General features: G+C 39.2%; 1 protein-coding gene across 1 annotated transcript in view; it reads right to left on the bottom strand.

Moving 5' to 3' along the window:
• Positions 1–25,785, bottom strand: part of LOC100964574 (myomegalin) — a 224,940-nt gene that overhangs the window by 192,147 nt on the left and 7,008 nt on the right.

The raw sequence follows: 25,785 nt of genomic DNA, 5'->3' as shown, positions 1-25,785 counted from the left end.
AGGACAAAGGCAAAATATACAACAGAGAAAAATTTACTCTTTTACACTGGGAACTACTGGAAGCCTATCTCTTAGAAGTTTGGAACAGCTGTTTCATCCTTTCTTCCAGCTGCCAATGGTCCAAAAATATTAAGCTCCAGCCTTGGATAGCCTCACATGATGAAGAAAAAATTTTAATGAGGAAAATCTTGCATCGTATATTTTTGTTTTCATTTTCATTTTAGCACTAAGAAGCAAAAATCCTGAGCTGTCAAGTACAGTGTCAAACATCTGGCAATTCCAGACAAAAGAAGAGCAAAGCTCAACTGTCTTTATCCCTACCTAGTTCACGTGGCTGAAAGAGTCAATTCCATTCTAAATTATAACAGATTGATAAAAGAACAAACACACCCAACATTAACCACTGTAATTTCTCTCAACTAAAATAATCTTTGAATCAGATTAAAGTATCTCATTTTTAGGTTATGTCTATGATAAAATAACAGCCAGAAAAGTACAGAAATACTAGAGCCGACTCTAAATCAGAGATTGTGATATAGAGAAAAGCGTGATTGCATCCTCTGCTGTTGGCTTTTGTAAGTTCTCAGGAGATAGAGCAAGGAAGAAACCAAGGCCAGAGGGTGCTGATGGACTGAATCAACTGGTTCTGGTTGAATCAACCAGCCTTCCGGTTCTGCTGGGAGGGGGTTTGGGGTGGAGCCAGGGAGAGGGCAGCGAGCCCTAACCTGAGGTGCAAAATCTAAGGGGCACTGAAAACACAGCAATCAACATAAATCATACTTTATTATTTATTTATTTATTTATTTGAGACAGAGTCTCAGTCTGTCACCCTGTGTAGAGTGCCTTAGGGTCATAGCTCACAGCAACCTCAAACTCTTAGGCTTGAGCAATCCTCCTGCCTCAGTCTCCCCAGTAGCTGGGACTACAGGCACCCATCACAATGCCCAGCTAGTTTTTCTAGTTTTAGTAGAGACAGGGCCCCTCTCTTGCTCAGGCTGGTCTTGAACTCCTGAACTCAAGCAATCTGCTCACCTCAGCCTCCCAGAGTGTTAGGATTACAGATGTGAGCCACCACACCTGACCACAAAATGATACTTTAATACAATGTTTTAGAAAGTAACCCAATGTAAAAAAATTCCATAATTAATAAAATACTAAATTTTAAAATAAAGACAACATCCAACCCTGTATTTCCACGCTCCTGCGAGCGTCTGACTTGCTTCAGCTTAGCCCTGGTTGCCCGTCCCCAGATGACGTGACAAAACCTAGAGCTACAGAGACATCTCCTCCGGAGCTGCCCAGGGCTACATTCTTCTGAGCTTGTTGACAACAGATCTCTGTGTACTATGAATGGTCAGCCGTCAGGTGACACCTTTAAGATACTGCAAAGGAAAAGCAACTATCAGAGTCGTGGTCAGTTCTTCCCACCTCCTTGCAAATGGTTTTAAGTCACAAGGGCAAGTTTCTGAGAGGTGTTAGGGCATAGGGGAGATGGTAGAACGTGGGCAGAAAAGGAGATGGTGGGAGAGGGAAAAAAGCACAGGTTTGCCTCCTAAGTTGCCCTAATATGATCAGAATGCAATTTTTCAAGAGCCTTCCCTTCCAAGAAAACCTTGAGGTCCAGCTCTCAGGCTTCAGTACCTGCTCACTCAACTCAAAGCCCAAATCTGCCTCGCCAGTCCTCTTCTTGTCACATAGTCTCTGCAGTTGGCTCTGGAGATCAACACAGTCACCCTCTATCCTCCGGGCAGGCTGGAGGGAATTGGAGCAGCTTAGGAAGCTTAAAACTGGGGCCTCTCCCTGTTGGGTAATAGCTGCTCATCCCCAAGCACCAAACCTGGTCACTGTCTGGTAACTATCTACGGAGCCCCCTACTGGCAGCACCTGTCTCAGGACTTGGCCCCACTGATGTATTCTGTTTGGCTCTGAAGGCTCCAGACAGCCAGTTAACCAACACTCTTCCCCACCGTCTTACCTCTGGCCTGCCCCACCTATTCGTGTAACTTGCCAGCTCCTGCAGCTGTGAGGTGCTTGGATTTCCCTTCAGATGGTTTCTTTGTTTCCCAGTGGGAGGGCACCTGGGCCTGCCTTCTTTGCCTGACAAGGCCAGTGGCTTCTCTAACCTTAGGTCTCTTGTGCCATTTTTAAGCCTACCCTCTGGGTACTTGAATCACAGCTCTGAATCTCAGCCTCCAGAGCTGGGCTATTCACCAGGTTCTTTGCAGTCCCTTCACCCCAAGTCAGACTCTGCTTCCAGTTTTCTTTTACTGAAGTGTGGCTCAGGGCCCTAGTTCTTTCACTCACTTATGTTTTCAAGGATTACACCCCACTTCTAGACCTCTTTGACATCCAATTTCTACCTGTGAGGCTAAAACACCCAAGCGGGGGCTGGTCTGGGAGAATGGCGTAAAAAGAAGGGAAGTCTTGAGGGCTGGGATGCACATCTTTAAGGTTTCCCAGAAGCAAGAAAGAGAAAAAAGTGACAGCCAGTGAGGCACCTGTGGCTCAAAGGAGTAGAGCACTGGCCCCATATACTGGAGGTGGCAGGTTCAAACCCTGCCCCGGCAGGCACTGCAGAGCTGAGGTTGAAGACTGAGAAAAACTAGCCCCTGTGTCAGACTAAAAGGGCAAAAAGAGAGCATAAAATTTAGAGCTGTGCCAGAGTTCAGCATCGTAGGTGAGCTGAAATCTGCCATGGAAAACCAAAGAGCTATAATCTTTCCCTGAAAAAACTTCAGTAAAAGAATAATAGTTTGAGGACCATCAATGCAAAATACATGCCCAAGGTGATCTCTCAACAAGTCACTGAAGGTAGAATTTCCCAACCAGAAATTGATCCCTCAACTTTGCATCCAATAAATAAAATAGCCAGAGTGCCCAGACCAGTCACTGCCAGCAGTGTCCTCCAGGGTTGTTTGGAGGGACGACAGAACATGTGGAGCCTGGGTCTGTTACTGTTCTAAGGACACAGATGAAAATCTTCAGTGATATTTCCAGAGCTTGGCATAGTCCTCAGCCTCAGCTTTGGTTACGGTTCCCCTTGTTTTTTGTGTTTGACTTGTATGGCCTCCTTCCAAGAGGAAGGCAGAGAGAAAATTAATTCTATTGTTCCTCTGGAGTGTCCAGGAGCTCAGATAATGGATGTAGACCATGATGGGCCATCTCTACGACAACCCCCTAATGGTTCTTGGTGTATAATCCCCTCCCCTTCAGTCTGGGATGGTATAGTGACTTACTTCTAATGAACACAGTATAGCAGAAGTGATGGGATATTAACTTCCAAGATTAGGTTCTTTTTAAAAAGGAAAACCAGCTGTGGCTTCCATCTTGTGCATGCTTGCTCTCTTTCTCTTAGAGCAAATGTGCTGGGGCTGTAAGCTACTCTGTTATAAGCAGACCTAAGGCCTGCCAGCAACCAGGTGAGCAAACCTGGAACTGGGTCTCCAGCCTCTGTCGAGTCTTCAGATAACTTGAGCCCTCGCTGAGTGCTTGGCTGCAACCTCACAGGAGAACTCGAGGCAACAGCACCCAGCTAAGCCTTTCCCTTCTCAAATCCTGAACTTCTGAAACTGTGAGATATTAAATATTTGTAGTTTTCAGCCACTGAAGTTTAGTGCGATTTGTTAAGCAGAATAGTAATGCGGACTAATACACTGGAAAAGAGATGTAAACAGAACCCTCTCCAAAGAAAGCAGATAAATGGCCTACAAACACGTGAAAAAAATGCTCACTCTCCCTAACTATCAGAGAAAGCACCATGAGAAATCACCTAACCCCAGTGAAAATAGCCCACATCACAAAGTCCCAAAGCTGCAGATGCTGGCGTAGATGTGGAAAGAAGGGACCCCTTATACACTGTTGGTGGGATTGCAAACTAATGCAGGTTCTTTGGAAATAAGTATAAAAAATCCTCAAAGAACTAAAAATAGACCTTCCATTTGATCCCACAATCCCATTACTAGTTATCTACCCAGAATAAAAAAATCATTTTACCATGAGAACACATGCACTAGAGTGTTTATGGCAGCTCAATGTACAATCGCCAAGATGTGGGAACAACCTAAGTGCCCATCAGCCCAGGAATGGATTAATAAACTATTAATAAAATATTATTCAACCATAAAAAAGATGGTGACGTTACATCTTTTGTATTAACCTGGATGGAGTTGAAGAACATTCTCCTTAGTACAGTATCACAAGAATGGAAAAGCAAGTATCCAATGTGCTCAGTACTAATATGAAAACAAATAGATGCAGAAATACAAGAGAAAAACTCAAACGCAAGTTGGGGGGAGGGCAGGGGTCCATGTGCTCTCACCTAATAGGCACGATGTAAGGGTGTATGGCACACCTCCTGGGTGAGGGGCACCACTACAACTTGGAGTCTACCTAATAAATGCAAACAATGTGACCTCATCATTTGTATCCTCATATTAATCTGAAATTTAAAAAAATAATAGCAACTAATACACAGACTCATGAACCTTCACTCAAGCCGAGGTCACACTGTAGAGTCAGAGAACGAGCCCTCCCATTCACAAAGAAGCTGTTATTTGCTCTACAGTAAAGATGGAGAAGTCAGAGCAGTTATTTAAGGCTGCACAACAGGAAACTAGGTTGATGGTGACAGCTGGGGAGTGATAACTAGCACCTTTATGAGACCAGTCTGTGGAGGACACTGCCTAAGCATGCCTGCTCCAGAATGTGCTTTTCATTACTTACAAACAACCTTGATATGTGTAATCCACAAAAACCTTTCTTATTGAAGGAAAATAATGCCATACATTTTAATAGTTGCAGTAGTTAGTCAGAGATTTCAAAGGCAAGGTTTACATAGCCAAAAGATATAGCCAAAACAAAAAGGATGCTAAATTTGCTCTTGTTTCTGTTTATACACTGGGGTCACTCGTTCATGTTATCATTTTTTTCATTGAATTGACTTTCTCTGAGGTCGTGCTGTAAGGAAAGACGTGGGTGTGGGTGAGCACAGACACAGGGGACAAAATCCCCCCGTTCTGTAAATGCATGTGCCTGTGATTCTGGGCAGTGAGCCCGGCTTGCTCTAAGTATTTGTTATTTGAACAGTGTCCCAGATTTTCCTTTGAAATGTGCAGTTTACCCATTTTCTATTAACCTAAATATGAAGCTCTCTGCTGATGCTTTTTTGATAGATGCTTAGTCACATTCAGGTACTCCGGCTTCCCTTTGTTTTAAACAGGTCAGTCGTTCCTCTGTGCTGACCTGCAGGCATTTTCCATTATACATTAAGAAAGCAAATCCTCACAAGGTCACATTTTAATCATGCAGCTGATTATTTTAAAGCAGATGACATTTTCAAACTTGTTACGCTATTTTGGAGACCAGAACATTTTTGTCCAAGTTCTATCACACTTTTGTTTTATACTTTTTGTTTCTTGTTTTGATGTATTTTTTTAAGGAAAAACAAACCTAAGGTCACTGAAAGGAAACATGTTAAGAACATATAAAATAGACAAAAATAATTACTCAAATGCACGTGAATCAGAATATTAACAAATATCAATTAACCACAAGTCTCACCACATCAACTGTGTACCTTGGCAAGTTATTTCATTTTTAATAAAAATGGGGATGTTAATATTAGCATCTTTCAACAGAAATTTAGTATTAAATGAGATTGTGCTTATGAAGTGTTTAAGATAGGCCTAGTGTGTATCATGTACTCAATAAATATTAATAATGCAAATTACAAATGTAATGATGGCAGTAGGAACAACTCTGCTGCTATGGGATGTCAGGGATCATAATGTAAAATTGTTCTAGAATTCTGTTTGAACCCCCCGTGAGATCTATTATGAATCACCCATACTTGTGAGGCAGATCTGGCAAATAATACTCAGAACAGGCAGTTTGAAGAAGAGGTAGGCGTGTGCCCAGGGATACCTTCCCCAGGTCCACTCCCATCCTCCCACCAGGAGCACTGCCATCGTTTGGCCCCCATCTGCAGTCCTCTGTGAAGATAATTCTTACATAACTCCATTGGAGTGAGCTCTATTTCTTTGTTTTACCACCTAACCACCCCCTAAAATGAATAGGAGCAAAACCTCAACCAGAGGTTTCAAGCACCACTTCATATAGAGACTCCAACAATGAAGCTGTCCCTCCTTACCCCTCAGTTCTCTTATTTGTTGGCTTGTCTTCAGGATCGTTAAGGTACCAAGTTACCTGCAGGGGCACAGGCCTGCCTTCTCTCCTGGGTTCAAATCCTTTAGAAGGGCAGTCTCTTTTCAGCAGGCTCCTGAAGAGCACCCTGTTTGGATTAACTACAATCAGGTTCCCAGATCTGAGCTAATTCCATGGCTAAAGGGGGAAAACTACCCTTTTGTAAAAAGGCCTGTGAAACTTTTTTCACTTCATTCCCTGCATCCAATGTACCAGCAAATCCCATTAGCTCTACCTCCAAAACATATTTTGAATCCATTTGCTTCTTACCAGCCCCACTGCTCCCACACCATGAAAATCACCATTATCTGGTATCTGTCCTGTTTAATGCAGCAGTCTCCTGAGCAGCCGCCCTCGCTCCCACTCCTAGCCTCACAAAGTCTGTTCTTCAAGAGCAAATTAATATGTTTAAACATTTTCCAGATCATATCATGCTCCTGCCTCAAGCCTTCCTTGGCTTCCTGGTGTCCTTAGAATAAAATCAATTGCTCACCATCACCTACAAGGTTTCCCAGGACCCGGCTCTGGCCCATCTCTCCACGTACAAGGTTTCCCAGGACCCGGCTCTGGCCCACCTCTCCATCTGCGAGGGTTCCCAGGACCCGGCTCTGGCTCACCTCTCCATCTGCGAGGGTTCCCAGGACATGGCTCTCGCCCACCTCTCCTCTCAGTTGTGATGCTCCAGCTGCACTGGTCTCCTTTTTGTTCATCAGTCATACAGAGCTTATGCCTATCTCAGGGACCTTAGAACTGCAACTGCCATCTCCCACCACCTGCTTCAGTCTCTCTCCAACCAATGACCCAATTTTATTTTCTTTATAAACTTTATTAATATCAGAAATAATTTTATTTACATATTACTTGTTTTCTGTCTGTTTCCTCACCAATACTACCACAATTTCATTAAACTTAAGCTTGTGAGAGTAGAGCCTTCATCTGATCATTTTTTTTCCTCATTGTATCTCAACACCTGGAATTGTGCCTGACACTCCACATATACTTTTTGGAGAAACCAATATTAGGCTATATTAAATGTTGTAAAAGAGAATTTGGAGAAACCAATACTAGGCTATATTAAATGTTTTAAAAGAGAATTTACTGGAAGGGGAAACCCACAGAATCAAAGCAATAGTTGAAGACTCAAGAGAACAAGCTTAGAAGGGCAGGAATAGGAGAAGCAATAAAGATCCAGGCAGCAAGAAGGGGCAGTTGGTCCAAGCACATTTTCCATTCTCGTATTGCTCTACTGAAGATGCAGTGTTCATAAAGAAAGTCAGATCATCCCAGGGTGGGCCTCATGACCGTCCTAGGGCTTTTCAGGACTGTTGTCATTTCAGCCAAGGGGATTTTCAAGAGGGTCCTCTTGATAAACTCAGCAAGAGTCTCGTCTATCAGTGTGGCATGGCATGCATCTCGAGCTGCCCTGATCCTCAGCAGTGTTCCCCCTAATTTAGTAGTTCTTGACCTATCCCTTCTTCACCATTCCCAATTTCAACACCTGAGTTCAAGCCCCCATCACCTCTGGTCCTGAATCACCCGCAACAGCTTCTCAATGATCCCTTGTCTCTTCACTCAACCCCCTGAACTTGTCTCCCACACACTCGTCACACGTGTGACTCTAAAACAGCGGTTCTCAACCTTCCTAATGCTGCAATGTATTTTCATTGTTAAAAAGGGGTCACAACCCACAGGTTGAGAACCACTGCTCTAAAACAAACTCTAAGTATGTCAGATCCTGCTTTAAAACTTTCTGTAACTCCACACTGCCTCTCTCTATACACACACACACACACCCCTATATATATATACACCCAAATATGTATTATATAATATAAATATACAAATTATATATATACAAAAATACATATATATTTATATAATCAGTTATTGTATATACAAACAATTCTGAGAAATTTTTGTGCTCTATCACTCCATCCAAGACATACATGTCTTGGATATTGTATATGCAATAGCTGATTATCTGTTCAAGACATAGATGTCTTGAATGGAGTGACAGAATACAAAAGTTTCTCAGAATTGTTTGTATATGCAATATTTGATTATATATATACACACACACATACATATATATAACTTGAGTTATATATAAATATGTATATAAAACTTAATTCTTCTGTGCATGAGAAAAGCTAGAGTGCTTTTAAAGAATCCTGATGCAGGACTTCAGTCTCAGAGTCAGATGTACTGAGTCTCCAGTGGAGCCTTTACATCAGTTTTCACTTCCCTCAGGTAATTTCACCTTTTTCACTTCCTTCAGGTAATTTTGATGTGTAGCCAGGTGGAAAATGACTCATTCACAACATGGTTAGAGAGACACTTCTACTTGAAAATGACATGCAGTAATAGGGTCCATATTTATTCCCCCTCATCCCTGACATATATGACAAAAAGCTGGACAATATATGTTAAACAATGATTTTCAGACACTGAATGTCAGGCAACATAGGACAGTGATCTCAGAGAAAAAAGAAGCAAAGCCAGCCGTACAATGGCCTCAGTTGACCATTTAGGGGTTTACAGGTGGTAGTGGTGAGAGAGGGAATCCAGGCAGAGGTTGGTAAACTCCCTAAATTGAAGGGATTATGCTGGAATTTGAGAAGCCCAAGGCAACTTAGAGTTCATCAGGCAGAGTATCAGAAAGGAAAGAAAATTCCAGAAATCTGTAGAGGGTCTCCCTGAGTATTCATCTGAGTACTGATCAGCATAACTGAGGTTGGGGTAAGAATCACAAGTGAGATTCAGAGTGAAACATCCTCTTGGCTCACAAGAGCACAACCAGCTCAACAAACCTGAAGCACAAGAAACGAAAGTAAGTAAGCAACATGCTGTAATCAAATTGCCTAAGTTCAGTGATGAGAAAATTTGTTAAGTATGCAGGAGAAAAAAGACCCATTCATTACATGGACAGGCATGAAGACAAGAATGAGAACAGAATTAGGCTGGGCACGGTGACTCAGGCCAGTAATCCTCGCACTCTGGGAAGCCGAGGCAGGCGAATCACTTGAACTCAGAAGTTAGAGATCAACCTGAGCAAGACTGAGACCCTGTCTCTACTAAAAATAGAAAAAACTAGCCAGGTGCTGTGGTGGCCATCTGTAGTTCTAGCTACTTGGGAGGCTGAGGCAAGAGGATCACTTGAGCCCAAGACTTTGAGGTTGCTGTGAATTATGACACTACAGCATTCTCCAGAGTGACAGAGTGAGGTTCTGTCTAAAAATAAAAAAAGAAAAAGAAAAGAAAAAAATTGTAAGTTAAAAGGAAGCAGAGCAACATCTTTAAAGTACTGAAGCAACAAAAATGTGGTCACCTAAAATTCAGCAGAGTAGGCTCCTGCTGTGTGCAACTCATATAGTCACACAGGATTCTACATGCAGAAGGACCAGGCATGGTTTAATGTTCTGCTATCAATGGCTTGAAATTCTTAACAAGGTTTAAAAAGAAGGTTCTACATTTTCATTTTGCATTGAGTCCCACAAATTATGTAGTCAGTCCCGATAAGCAACAGAAACATCTTTCAAACACCAGCATATATGCACAGTGAGAATAAGAATGGTACAAGGAACTCCTTCAGGCAGAAGGAATATGATGCCATATGGAAATGTAGCTCTAACAAACTAACGCAGAACACTGCAAATGGTAACTGTGAGTAAATAGGAAACTTCAAAAATAGCTCTTACTTTGCTAATCAGTAAGGAAATGCAAATTGAAATCACGAGATTCTACTTCACACTCATTAGGGTGGATATTACAAAAAAATAAAAAGAAAGAAAACAGCAAGTGTTGATGAGAAGACAGAGAAATTGAAACTTTATGCAAAATAGCTGGGCGTTGTGGCAGGAGCCTGTAGTCGCAGCTACTTGGGAGGCTGAGGCAAGAGAGTCGCTTAAGCCCAATAGTTTGAGGTTTCTGTGAGCTGTGACGCTACGGCACTCTATTCAGGGTGATATAGTGAGACTCTGTCTCAAAAAAAAAAAAAAAAAGAAAGAAAGAAAGAAAGAAAGAAACTTTATGCAGTACTGGTGGGAATGTAAAATGGTGCAGCTGCTGTAGAAAACAGTATGATTATTCCTCAAAAAATTAAATATAGAACTACCATATCACCCAGTAATCCACTCCTGGATATATACCCCAAAAAAATTGGCAGCAGGGAGGGACTCAAAAGATACTTGTACATCTATGTCCATTACAGCATTATTCATAATGGCCAAAGGGTGGAAACACTCCAAATGTCTATCAGCGGATGAATGAACAAACAAAATGTTACATATACGCACATATAATGGGGTATTATTTGGTCTTAAAAAAGGAACATAATTATGACACATGCTACAACATGAATGACCCTAAAGACTTGCTAGGTGGATTAAACCAGGCACAATGTGTGATTCCACCTACACACATTGCCTAGAGTAGTTAGATTTATAGAGACAGAAAGTAGAATGGTGATGGCCAGGGATGTGGGGAGGAGAGAATGGGGAGTTATTGCTTGATGGAAACAGTGTTTCATTTTGGGAAGATGAAAAATTTGGAGATGGAGGGGGTGTTTGTTGCATGATAATGTGAACGTATTTAATGCTACTGAATTGTACACTTAAAATGGTTAACCTGGTAAATTTTAGGGAAAAGACTTTGTTTATTCATTTATGCAATGACAGTACCTGCAATAGGAAATAGGAACAGGTTCAGCGCCCATGGCTCAAGTGGCTAAGGCACCAGCCACATGCACCTAAGGTGGTGGGTTCGAATCCAGCCCAGGCCTGCCAAACAACAATGATGGCTGCAACCAAAAAGTAGCCAGGCACTGTGGCGGGCACCTGTGGTCCCAGCTACTTGGGAGGCAGAGGCAGGAGACTCACTTGAGTCCAGGAGTTGGAGGTTGCTGTGAGTTGTGATCCTGGGGGACAGCTTGAGGCTCTGTCTCAAAAAAAAAAAAAAAAAAAAAAAAAGGAAATAGGAACAGGACCTTATATTTAAAATTCATTTTCTATTTTGAAAGGTTCAGGACTTTGGCTCTTATTTCTACCTTACTATTTCATCTTGGTTTTTAATAGTTGTGGCCCTAAGATCTACCTTACTCTTTTAAATATTTCATTCCAACAAAGTAACAGATTAAAAGTTATTATTTCCTTACTTTTCTTTAAGGTCTTATTGGTATAACTGGAATTTGCCCTTTGGAATTTAGCTATCATTGATAATAAAGTGGAGATTTAATCACAGAATGAACATGTAAGAATGTTATTGCACAAATAAATGTACAGAGAATTCTTAAAACAACTGATTTCAAGGCCTTTCACTCTGAGGTATAAAGACCTCTTGAGTATTCTTCAAAGTTAAAAGACTCTTCCCTTCAGATTAGTGAAAACACTAGGAATTATAGACCAACATGACACTGGTGATATGGATCATGGTAGCTGCAGTTGGTCAAGGGTAAGAAAGCTCCCCATTTTAGGAAAGGGGCCAACAGAAGGAAGGCCAGGAAGCCACTTGAAAGTCACGTGTGTCCATGGCGGGTCAAACAGTGCTGTCTCAGCAACATGAATGGAACTGAAGGTCATTGTTAAGTATGTTAAGTAAAATAAGCCAAGCACAGAAAGAAAGACAAACATGTTCTCACTCACATGTGTGAGCTAAAAATGTGGATCTCATGAAGACAGCAAGTAGATTGGTGGTTACCGGAGGCTGGGGAGAGCCACGGACCAGAGGGAATGAAAAGAAGGTGATTAATGGGGACAAAGATATGGTTTGATAGGAGAAATAAGACCTGCATCAGTAGGGTTGACCGTAGTTTATAATAACCTTGTAGAGATAAGCACCCCATGCTCAGACATGGCAGTTCACTTCAATATGCTCCCCCAGGAGATTGATTCTGAGAAAGATTTCTTCAAAGATTGAGCTTCTGCACCTAACTATAGATATGCAGATATGCAGAAATATGCAGAAAGCCTTTCAAAGAAGAGATCAGGAGAATCAGGCCAGGGTCGCAACTGGAAGCTCAACATGTCCTCCAGCATTGGGTTTTGTTCTCTGTCTTCTTCCTACATTAACATTATAATCTCTAGTTTCGGTTTGGGCCAGCAAGAACAGACAATCATTCTCCTTTATGTTTTTACTCTAAACAAAATCAATTGTATATGTGTTCCTCAGCCTTCACACTGAATGGTAATCTTAATGGTAGCTTCCTAATGTTACTTCACTTCTTTGTATCTGTGTTAAATTCTTACTGAATGTTTGAAAGTATATAAGATAATCAGTAAAGTCAGGCCTGGTTGCTGACCTAAGCAAGTCTCAACCTCCCTTCAAATCAATCATCTCGTCTGCAGTTCCTTTTCCCTGCATCTCTGATCAGAGTCTCCGAGAACACTTTCATAACCTATTGTACATTTTTAAACAACTAGAAAATAAGAATTCAAATGGTTCTAGCATAAAGAACAGACAAGTGTTTGAGGTGATTGACATCCCAGTACACTGACTTAATATTTGCAAATGATAAGAATGTATTAAATTACCACATGGACCCTAAACTATGCATTTCTATCATGCATCAATAAAAAATAATGCTGATTCTGGCTCAACACCTGTAGCTCAGTGAGTAAGGGCACCAGCCACATATACCAAGGCTGACAGGTTCAAGCCTGGCCAGGCCTGCTAAACAACAATGACAACTCCAACCAAAAAATAGCCAGGTGTTGTGGCGGGCGCCTATAGCCCCGGCTACTTGGAAGGCTGAGGCAAGAGAATCACTTAAGCCCAAGAGTCTGAGGTTGCTGTGAACTGTGACACAACAGCACTCTACTGAGAGAGACATAGTCAGACTGTGTCTCAAAATAATAAATAATAATAATAATATAATACTGATTCTATTGTTTCCCTAGGGAAGGTATTATCCCACTGCTATCTTTCTGGGGCTTAGCCCTCAAACTGCTTGCACCTCTACTTTCCTTCTATTCTCTACCAGTCCTAGGAGCATAGTTTGTAAAGACCATGGGTACAACAAAGGGGCTCTGTGCTCTCGGTGCTGGTCACAATGGACAGTGTCTAATCAGAGGTTGCCAATCAGGAAATACATTGTTAACTCTGCTGTTAGCACATTCTTGGGATATGTTTATTAAATAACCTTCTATAAAGTAGTGGTTCTCAACCTTCGTAATGTCTTGACCTTTCCATACAGTTCCTCATGTTGTGGTGACCCCCAACCATAAAATTATTTTCACTGCTACTTCATAACTGTAATTTTGCTATTGTTATGAATCATAATGTAAATATCTGGTATGCAGGATGTATTTTCATTGTTACAAAGGGTTCACAACCCATAGGTTGAGAACCACTGGTTTAGAGAAACCAAAACTACCTACTTTGATTCTTCTGGACATAATTTATTTTCAGAAAGGAAATATATAATAGGCTAACAAACAAAATTAAAAATCTATTTGCTCTGTAACAAATAGCCAATATTTTAAAGTTTTTATAAAAATAGTTACTTTTTCTTTCTTTTTATTTTTTTGAGAAGAGTCTCACTCTATTGCCCCAGGCTGGAGTGCTATGGGGTCAGCCTAACTCACAGCAACCTCGAACCCCTGGATTCAAGCAATCTTCTTGCTTCACCCTCTGGAGTAGCTGGCACTATAAGCGCCCATGCCAAGGCCTGGCTGTTTTTCTAATTTTAGTAGAAACGAGGTCTCACTCTTGCTCAGAGTGGTCTTGAGCTCAGAGAGCTCAAGGAATCCTCCTGTCTCGCCCTCCCAGGGTGCTAGGATTACAGATGTGAGCCACCATGCCTGGCCTAAAATAGTTCTTTCAGATACTATTAACCTTTAAGTGACATAAAACATTTTCAGGTTAGGCACAGTGACTCATGCCTATAACCCTAGCACTCTGGGAGGCCAAGGTGGGTAAATTGCCTGAGCTCAGGAATTCAAGACCAACCTGAGCCAGAGCGAGATTCTCTCTCTAAAAAACAATAGCCGAGCATTGTGGGGAGCATCTGTGGTCCCAGCTACTCTGGAGGCTGAGGCAAGAGAATCACTTGAGCCCAAGAATTTGAGGTTGTTGTGAGCTGTGATATCATGGCACTCTACCCAGGGTGACGAAGTGGGACTCTATCACAAAAAAAAAAATTTCAGTATTCTTCAATAACAATATTTTGTACAATTTAAGATACAGCCATTGAGCTATTTTAAGGGAAAAATTTTTAAAAAAGAAAAATGGTAACTTACTGAAAAGTTTAAATGCCTACTAAAAGTTTGCTTTGGATTCTTTAAAAGAATTAGATCCACTTTTTGAGGTTGCTGTAGATTGAGTTCTCTGTAGATCCTAGTTATCAAGCTTTTGTCTGATTCATAATGTGCAAATATCTTTTCCCATCCTGAAGGTTGTCTATTTGCTTTGGTTGTTGTCTCTTTAGAAACTGTTCAGTTTAATTAAGTCCCATTTGTTTATTTTTTGTTGTTGTTGCAATTGCCATGGAAGTCTTCATAAAGCCTTTCCTCAGGTCGATATCTTCAGGTGTTTTCCCCCACACTATCTTGTAGGATTTTTATTGTTTTATGCCTTAGATTTAAATCTTTTATCCATCTTGAATCAGTTTTTGTGAATGGAGAAAAGTGGGGATCCAGTTTCAGTCTTTTACATGTGGTTATCCAGTTCTCCTAGCACAGGTGGCTATAAGATGTTAGTTTCATCTCATGGTTTTCTATTCGGTTACAAATGTCTATGTCTCTATTTTTCTTTTTTTTTTTTTGCCAATACAATGCTCTCTTGATCACTATGGCCTTGTAGTATAGCCTAAAGTCTGGTAGGCTGATGCCCCCAGCTGTGTTTTTATTACTAAAAATTGCCTTGGCTATATAGGTTTTTTTTCTGGTACTTAACACACTAAGATTTTTTTTTCCAAGTCTTGAAAGTGTGATGTTGGTATTTTAATGGGGATTGCACTGAATCTATAGATTGCTTTAGGAAGTATAGATATTTTAACAATGTTAATTCTTTCCAGCCATGAGCATGGTATGTTCTATTTGTTAATATCCTCTGCAATTTCTTCTCTTAGGGTTTCATAATTTTCTTTGTAGAGGTCCTTCACCTCTTTTGTTATGTATATTTCTGGGTGTTTCCTTTTCTTTGATGCTACTGTGAAAGGAACTGTGCCCTTGATTATCTTCTCATCTTGGCTGTTATTGGCATATACAAAGGCTACTGATTTTTGAACATTGATTTTATACCCTGAGATATTGCTGTATTTTAAGATGACTGCCAGGAGTCTTGCGGTTGAGACTTTGGGGTTCTCAAAGCATAGGATCGTATCATCTGCAAAAATCCAGAGTTTGACCTCCTCTACCTGCTTTGTTTCCTTCTCTTGCCTGATTGCACTGGCTAGAACTTCCAGCACTATGCTGAATAGTAGTGGTGATAGAGGACAACCTTGTCTGGTTCCAGTTCTAAGTGGAAAAGCATTCAGTTTTACTCCATTCAACATGATATTAGTTGTGGGTTTGTCATAGACGGCTTTGATCAGTTTAAGAAATGTGCCACCTATACCTATATTCTTAAGCAAACCAAAACCACCCTGAGATATCACCTAATCCCAGTGAGAATGGCCCACATCACAAAGTCTCAAAGCTGCAGATGCTGGAGTGGATGTGGAGTGAATGGAATACTTTTACAATGCTGGTGAGACTGCAAACTAATACAACCTTTTTTGGAAGGAAGTATGGAGAATTTTCAAAGAACTCAAATTAGACCTCCCATTTGATCCTGCCATCTGGGCATCTACCCAGAAAAAAAAAAACCCTTTTATCATAAGGACATTTGCAATCAACTATTTATAGCAGTTCAATTTACAATTGCCAAAACATGAACACAACCTAAATGCCCACCAATCCAGGAATAGATTAACAAGCTGTGGTATATGTATACCATGGAATACTATTCAACCATTAAAGGAGATGGAGACTTTATATCTTTTGTATTAACCTGGATTGAGGTGGAATGTATTCTTCTTAGTAAAGTATCACAAGAATACAGAAGAATCCAATGTACTTAATTCTAATATGAAGGCAGTAGTACCTAATACATGGTAGTGGGTAGGGGAATGAGGGAGTAGGGAGGGGGGTGGGGAGTCACGGTGTGCAACACACCTTATGGTATAATGTATAATTCTCACAATTATAAGTGAGAATTTACCTAACAAATGCAATCAGTGTACCCTAACTCTTTGTACCCTCAATGAATTCCAAACAACAACAACAACAAAAAGATTTAGGTTCAGAAATTGTGTTGTTCTAATTAACATTCCAATCAAATAGGATATCTCTGTGTGGATTATAGGTAATAAAGAAAATATTATGAACTAATAAATGTAAGATACATGACTGGATTATTGAAAACCCGTTTTACTGGGTTTAGATAAGGCAGACTTTAACATAGCTTTAGTTCTACACAGACTGAGTAGAAAGGCAATTTTAAATGCTTAAATGGTACATTTCTAAACACAGTATAAATTCAAAGCACAATATTGTAAAAATTGGGTTGTTCACAGGTACTTGTCAAGAACTGAAATGTTTGTCTTCAAATTATCAAAATTCTGACCTCTCAAAATATCAGTTTTGTAAAGCAGTTTTTAAATTAGCATTTGTTTTTAAACGCTCAAAATGTCAATTTCAGTTTTTAAAATCCTTACAAATAAATCTTAGTTATTCAGTTCAGTCTCAAATAGTTTTTTACTTTTCACTATATATTCAACACAAAACCTATCTCTGAATACTCATCTAAGGAGGAACAGTTTCCATGTAAATTAAAACTAGGCAATCTACTATAATTTGTACAGGCAGTCTTTGTGGGATTTATCAAAATTCAGAATTAAATTTCTATAATAGTGAAAAGCTTCCCATGTATTTTCTCTTTTTTTTTTTTAAACTACACCTCCCAACCTACTTCGTTACAGTGGTGATTAACGGCTGTACAAAGTGGCAGTACAACGTAATTCCTTAATTTCCCAGTAGGCCACCCGGGTTGTATTTGATTATTATATACAGTCAACTGATATCCAGTGATACCCAACCTGAACTTAGATAAGGAAGATATGTCTGGATCTACTGAGTTATAGGATTCATCCTGGTTGGAGGCTGCATGTAAGTTTCAGTGTCTAGATTGCTCCAGACACTGACTCTGTGGTGAATGGGAAAGATTAAAAACCAAAGAATGGGGCATATGAGAAACACATTTTGTTTGCTGATTGCAGAGCCCTGTTTTAATTTTTTTACCATGGAAATTTATCTGTGACTCCACTATGTCCTGCACATCCATGGCATTATAAAATGGAACAAATTCATAGCCTTTTGACACCTCAGTTTGATCTGTGATAATTTGATTTTCACTTCTACTGAAGAACAGCTGGCAAAGAAACTTCTAATTTTGGACTTATCCATCCTAACTTCAGTCCCATCAACAAAACCAGTGCTTGGCATCATTTTGCCCTCTGATAAAATACATCCTTGGCTGGTTGAACTTGATGAGGTCTGGGTGCTGGCCTCTTTGGAGATAGTTGAGTTGGAGTCTCACGATTGGCAGCAACCAGCAGTGCCCACAGCTAAGATGGCTCAAGAAGCAGAGGCTGCACTATCTGTCCACTCCTGGGCCTGCAGGTAAGTTCCCTTGTGCCCATTTATTGGCTTTAAACAAGCAAAGGAAAAAAAGGAGGCAGCAAGGCCAAGGAATCCCAAAAAGTGAGTGGTGAGCCTGAGGGCAGCAGACAGTCTGAGACGCAGTTCCTGGGACTCACAGAAGTAACTCCAGCACTGGGTACTGAGGCTTGTCATTGCTGCCTTAGCCAATGGATGACAGCTCCCTGGCCAAAACAGTAAATTTTACATTATGCATATTTTGCCACAATTTTTAAAACTGTTTAAAAGATATTGAGTATTTAAAGAAAAAATAATAGTGATGTATTGCAGGTGTAGAAATAAAATGTATGAAAACAGCACAAAGGCTAGGAGGGGGAAATTAAAATATACTATTGTAAGGTTCATACTATACATGGAGTAGTATATCGTAACTTGAAGGTAGACTGTAATAAGTTAGAAGTCATATTATAAAGCTTAAGGCAACCACATACACACACACACAAAGAATTAGAACTAAAAAATTATCAAAAGAGATAACATAGAATCATAAAACATTCAATTAATGCAAAGGAAAACTGAAAACGAGGAAAAAAGAATAAAGAGCACAAGGGAAAAATAGATGATAAATAGCAATATGGAAGACTTAGACTCAAACATACCAATAATCACATCACATGTAAAGGATGTAAAGATTCCAGTTCAATTTCAGATCAAATAAAAAAGCAAGACCAAAACATATACTACTCTTAAGAAACTCATTTAAAATACTATAAAAACAGGCCAGGCTCAGTGGCTTGTGCCTATAATCCTAGCACTCTGGGAAGCCAAGGCAGGTGGATTGCCTGAGCTCAGGAGTTCAAGACCACCCTGAGCAGGAGTGAGACCCCATCTCTACAGAAGAAAAAATAAAAACAGAAAAACTAGAGGGGCATTGTGGCAGGTGCCTATAGTCCCAGCTACTTGGGAGGCTGAGGCAAGAGGATTGCTTGAGCCCAAGAGTTTGAGGTTGCTGTGAGCTATGATGCCGCAGCACTCTATCCAGGGTGACAGAATGGGACTCTGTCTCCAAAATATAATTAAAATAAAAATAAATAAGTAAATAAAATATAAAAACATAAATAGAATAAAGTAAAAAAGTGCATGCAGAAATGAATACAGATAGCAGGCCTGACTGCTTTCCTTTGAAAAGTCTGCTCACAAGCCTGGCCTTGGCTGGCACCTGGGAACATGCATTCTGGAGGGTTTCTACCACCCTAACAGGTAAGAGTGGCTCTCTACACCTAAACTGTGTGTGCAAATAATGTGGTTTATGCTGAATATCAGTTTTTCTTCTTTAAGTCTAGAATTTTTTTTTAAGACAAAGTCTCAAGCTGTCACCCTGGGTAGAGTGCTGTGGTGTCATAGCTCACAGCACCCTCCAACTCTTGGGCTCAAGCAATCTTCTTGCCTTAGTTTTTCTATTTTTTGTAGAGATAGGGGTGGGGGGAGTCTTGGTTTTCTGCTCAGGCTGGTCTCGAACCCATGAACTCAAGCTATCCACCCGCCTCAGCCTCCCAAAGTGCTAGGATTACAGGCATGAGCCACTGTGTGGATATACAGGCAGCCCCTGACTCATGAACATCAGACTTACATACAACTCGCATTTAAGAGTGGAGGTTATTACAGCTAATAGGTAAACCTGTTTCAACTTACATGCAAATTCAACTTAAGAACAAACCTACAGAACCTATTTTGTTCATAACCCAAACACTGTATGGTGGTAGGCAGAGGGGGAGCACATGACTAGCTCCCTAAAAAAACTCAGGGCTGCCTTGGTTGGCAACATTTCACTCATGTTTATCACGGTTTGTTGCTGAGAACTAAGTGTATCTTGTGTGACCTTACTAAGAAAAAATTCTTGGAAGCTTATACCTGTTTTCTCCATACTTTCACCATATTTCCTTTTTCTTTTGCTGCATGCTTTTAATAAACCAACCTATGAGGATGACTATATACTGAGTCCTGGGAGTGCTTCTGGAATCACTGAACCTGGGAATAGTGTGAGGGTTCCCCAAAGCACCATGCTAACACTAATCAAAAGACAGGCAAAGTGGCTATATTAATATTAGACAAAGTGGAAGTCAAAGAAAAGAATCGTACTAGGGATAGAGGAGGAATTTTGTAATAATAAAGAAGCAAATTTATCAAGGGGTACAAGAATCCTAATATTTATGATCCTAATAACAGTGCTGCAGAACACATGAAGCAAAGAGAAATAAAACATCCAAAATCCACATTAATATATTTCATTATCCCTCTCTCAATAATTGATAAAAACAAAACCCAACTATACACAAAATCAGTAAGGATGTGGAAAACTTGAACAACATAATCAACCAAGTTGATCTGACTGATCTTTATACAGCATACCATTCAGCAATGGCAGACAGCACATTTTTTTCAAGTGGCCAAAGGGAAGCAGATGTGGGGATAGTATCAGGTTGTCTGGAATTCTGTCAGATCAAGATTCAGGGTTAGATAAATCAGCCAGGCATGGTGGTATACACTTGTAGTCCTAGCTATTCAGGAGGCGGAGGTGGGAGAATGGCTTGAGCTCAGGAGTTCCAGGTTGCAGGCGCTACAATGAAGCCATTGCTCTCTAGCTTAGGCAGAAGAACAAGTTCCTGTCTCAAAAAATAAAATAAAATAAAATAAAAGTCATTACTAGTAACATTTAAGAGATATCTAAGAATGAAATAATGCCAATTCTATGTAAACTACTTTTAAAAATTTAAGAGGAGGGAATACTTTCAAATTCACTTAATGAGGCCATCATTATCCTCATACTAAATTCAAAAAAAGACATTACAAGTGCAGAATACAAACTAATATCCCTCATGAACACAGATGCAAAAATTAATGACAAAATTTTAGCAATATAATCCTCAATAATAAAAAAGAATATGCCATAACTAAGTGGGATTTTTCCTTAAAACCCAACATCAATTTTAACATTCTTAAATCAATCAATGTAATTAACCATATTAACAGAAGAAAAAGAAAACTAGCATACTCATTCTCGATGGAAGCAAAATTAAACATCCATTTCTAATGACAATTCTTAGAAAATTAAGAATAAGTGAAAATTCCTCAACCTATTAAAAGATATCTATGAAAAATCTACAGGTAAAATCATACTTAATGGTGAAAAACTGAATGCTTTACCCCTAGGATTGGGAACAAGGCAAAGATGTTTGCCCCCCAATTTCTCACTGTACTAGAGGTTCTAGCCAAAGCAATAAAGCAAGAAAAATAAATGGGACACACAGATTAGAAAGAAAGAAATAAAATTGTGTGGGTGTGCTTTGTAAATGATATAATCATCATGTAGAAAATTCTGTGGAAACTAGGGAAAAAACTACTAGAACTAGTCAATGTAGGAAGGCTATAAGGCACGTGGTTAAATAGACAAATCAATATAAACTAGCAATAAATAATCAGAATTGAAATTTTAAAGACAAAACTATTTAAAATATGAAGAATTTAGGGGTAAGTATTTTACAAGATGTGCAAATTGTTTTCACCAAAAAACAAAACTGTCCTAAGAGAAATTAAAGAAGAGTTAAATGAGGCTTTCTCAACCCTAACACTATTGACATTTGAGTTGGATAATTCTTTGTCGTGGGAATTGTTCTGTGCGTTGTAGAATGTTTACAAGTATCTTTGACCTTTAGCTACTATATGCTAGTATCACTCTCAACCTGAATTGCAATTATTGTAATAAAAAATGTGTCTAGATACTGTCAAATGGTCCTTGTGATGCACAATTATCCCCAGTTAAGAACCATATGACCTAAATAAATGAGATGATATACCATGTTGATAAATTAGAAGACCCAATTTTTTTTTTTTTTTGAGACAGAGCCTCAAGCTATCCCCCTGGGTAGAGTGCCATGGCATCACAGCTCACAGCAACCTCCAACTCCTGGGCTCAAGCGAGTCTCCTGCCTCAGCCTCCCAAGTAGCTGGGACTACAGGCACCTGCCACAACACCTGGCCATTTTTTGGTTGCAGCCATCATTGTTGTTTGGCAGGCCTGGGCTGGGGATTCGAACCCGCCACCTTAGGTGTATGTGGCTGGCGCCTTAGCCGCTTGAGCCACAGGCGCCGAGCCAAGACCCAATATTTTTAAGCTATCAATTCTCTACAAATTGATCTACATACTCAGGGCAACTCCAATCAAATACCCAGCAGGATTTTTGTCTACATTCACAAGTGAATTCTAAAATGTATGTGTAAACACAAAGAACCTAGCATAATGAAAACAATTTTAAATAAGGACAAAGTTAGAGGATTTGACTACATGGTTTCAAGACCATGGCTTCAAATCCACAAGTCAGTATGATATCGGTCTGAAGGAAAACAAATCAGTGACACAGAATAGAAAATGATGTAGACACAAAAAATATATATAGTCATTCAATTTCAGCAAAGGTGCCAAAGCAACTAAACAGAAAAAGGACAATGTTCTCAACAGTTTTAGAATAACTAGACATATTCTTGTGTGTACAAGTAAGTAAACAAACAAATCTTGATCAATAACCTACATAATATGCAAAAGTTAACTCAAAATGGATCATTGGCCTAAAAATGTAAAACTACAAAACTTCTAGGAAAAAAATAGAGTATTTCTGCAATCCTGGATTAAGCCATGATTTCTTAGATGTGACATCAAAACAAAATCCATAAAAGAAAAATTTGATAATGTGTATTCACTATAGCGAAATTTTAAATTTCTGGTCTTCAAAAGACACTATTGCTAAAATGAAAAATCTATCTACAGATTAGGAGAAAATATTTGCAAAGTACATATATAATAAAAATCTGTCTTTAGAATATATAAACTACCCCAATGTAACAATAAAAAAAGCAAACAACTCAATAAAAAATGGGCAATAGACACTTCACCAAAAATATCTGGACAATAATCAAGCATAAGAAAAAAATGTTCATCATTAGTCATTAGGGAAATGTAAATCAAAGCCAACATAAGATTCACATTCACTAGAATGACTATATTAAAAAAGATAGTAACGAGAATTGGAAAGGATGTGGAGAAATGAAAACATTTATACATTGCTAGTGGGAAAATAAAAGGTAAAACCCCTTTGGAAAACAATTTGGCAGTTTCTTTAAAAGTTTGCCCAATGTTATGCTCCCAGAAATTTACCCAAGAGAAATGTTATGCTCCCAGAAATTTACCCAAGAGAAATGAAAGCATGTGTACAAAGATATGCTCACAAATATTCATAGCAACTTCATTTTTAATAGCCCTAAAACTGAAAATAACTCAACAATTGGTGAATGTGTAAAGCCTGCCACATCCATACAACAAACTACTACTCAGGACCAAAAGAAAATGAACTATTGATATTCACAATAGCACAACAAATTTTAAAGTAATTATGCTGAGGGAAAGAAGCAGACACAGAGTACATTTGATTCTGTCAATATGAAATTCTAGAAAATGCACACTATCGGATAATGACAAAGAAGACCAGCGGTTGCCTATGGATGAGTGGGGCAGGAAGGGAGAATTATAAAAGGCAGAGGGAAATTTGGGGAAATGATGGATAAATTCATCATCTTGATTGTGGTGATAAACACAGAGAGTGCCAAAAAATGTATACACATTTTAAGAAAGAAAAAAAAACGTATTAAAGTTGTAATACTCAATATATACTGATAACCTTTGATATATTATATATGTAATTTCAGAAGCCAGATGTGATTTGAGCATCACTATCTTAAGACCATATTTTCCTTTCTTAAAATACATTTTTTGGCACCTTCTGTGTGCATGTGTGTGTATGTGCTTGTGTGTAATAAATAAAAGTTTTCAAATTATACACTTTAAATTTACCCAGTTTATTGTATACCCATTACATGTCATGAAGCTATAAAACAACAACAAAGAGCTGGCTGGACACAAGGCACCGATAGTAGTTCAAGTTTATTGTTAGAAATTTACTAAACTTCTCACTGACTGTTTTCTGCAGGTTCCAGGATATCCACCTAAACAGAATGTGCCACCTGCTAGGCAGATGGTATCATCTGATACTTCACCTAATTTCTCTTTTGTAAATTAGTTATATACCTGGATTAAATGCTCAGAGAAAATCTGCTTGTGTCCCTCTGCTAAAATCTCCTTCCCACTCAACTTAGCTTTGTTATGTTGTCAAGCTAGACAAAAATTCACTTTCTGGATGAAGTCCTCTCTAATGGATCATCTTAGCACCATATACAGGTGCTGTAATGATCTGGTCCATATCACCAGCACATTGGGTTGTAATAAGGTCTCCAAGGCCCACTTCACTATTCCTATCATGAATTTCACCAGAGGAAAATAAGCTGGCCATTTGGAGTATAAACTTTACAATGAAGACAAACTGATTCAGGGAAGAAATGTGCAGACACTTGAAAGAGACACAAGAGCCCCCAAACCAAACACACCATAACCTGATTAAAAATATTTGCAGATCAGAAATAGAAAAAATGCTGTTGCATAAGAAAGGAGGTGGATCATCAAAGGACACTTATTGGCCAGGGAGAAAGGAATTCATTTGTATCTCTTGATACTTAGAATCTATAAGATTTTTTAAACTTCAGATCTACTGATTAAGTTCAAGTTTCCCAAATAAACTGGTTGTAATTTGTCTCCTAAATGTGGCAAGTATGCCAAGAAAGACCTCGCTGGAATAACCAACAAGTATCTAGTCTCCTAAGATGTTAAAATTTTCATTATGAATGAGTAATTTATAATTCTGGGCTTATACAGTATTCTGTGGATTTATCAGTTTAAGAAACAGACTCAATAGGTTAAAAACAGACTCAACAGATTTTGACATATTTTCCAAATTAATGCCACCTTGTATGGCTTCTTAGGGCATAGTCAGTCTGCTTTCCTGGAGAGATTCTTTTATTTATTTATTTTTTATTCTCACAGTTCATCTTACTCCATACTATAGTTACATGAGCATAGTTTGGAACTGTAGAGTCTGAGCTACCAGAGGGGAGTTTTGTAGCCAGTTTTGGACTGCCCCCCTCATCACTGCTCAATAAATTACACTGAATTAAATTGAATTTGGGTACTACACTTGGTCTTAGCCAAAGGCCTAGAAGCAATAAATTAAATTGAATTTAGATAATGTGCTGAGCTGCTTTCTTATTTTGTTTTAGTTGATTGGGAATTAGAAATTATACCAAAAATACCACTTCCCAAGTATAAGCTTCTAACACTATAAACTCATTTAGCCTCTAGCTCAGCGGTTCTCAACCTGTGGGTCTCGATCCTTTTGTGACAATAAAAATACATCACGTCATTAGGAAGGTTGAGAACCACCGCTCTAGCTGATGTAGCCATATTTTTAATGTAGTTAGGTTTCTAAAAGTATACTACACATTTCTGGATAATTTATTTTTTGGTTTTTATTTTACCAATAATTTATTTTTTAACTTGAGATTAATACAAGGGTACATGTGGTGAGATTATGTTGTTTGCATTTGTGAGGTAAAGTCCGTTTGCAGTTTAGACCTTCACCCAGGGACTGTCCACATACCCCTGCCTTGTACTCACTAGGTGGGAATGTACTAAGGAACGTTCCTCCCTTAAAAACACAAGCCATCCATTTGCTGTGTGCAGTATAAAATTACTCCCTTTCCTCCCTCCCCCTCCCTACTTCTTGAATTTAATTGTATTTTTCTCTGTGTGGGCCTGTAGTTGTTGATCTACAGTTTCAACAACTAGTTTTGAGTACATGAGATACTTATTTTTCCATTCTTGAGAAACTTTACTTAGAACATTCTCCAAATCCACCCAGGTAAATATAAAAGATGTAAAGTCTCCATCTTTCTTTATGGCTGAACATCATTCCACACAGCGCACACACACACACACACACACACACAC

Source organism: Otolemur garnettii, unplaced genomic scaffold (genome assembly GCF_000181295.1).
Source record: "Otolemur garnettii isolate 467f Iridium unplaced genomic scaffold, OtoGar3 scaffold00073, whole genome shotgun sequence".
Lineage (NCBI taxonomy): Eukaryota > Metazoa > Chordata > Mammalia > Primates > Galagidae > Otolemur > Otolemur garnettii.
Note: the sequence above shows the minus strand (reverse complement) of the source record. Positions and strands in the feature narration are given on the sequence as shown.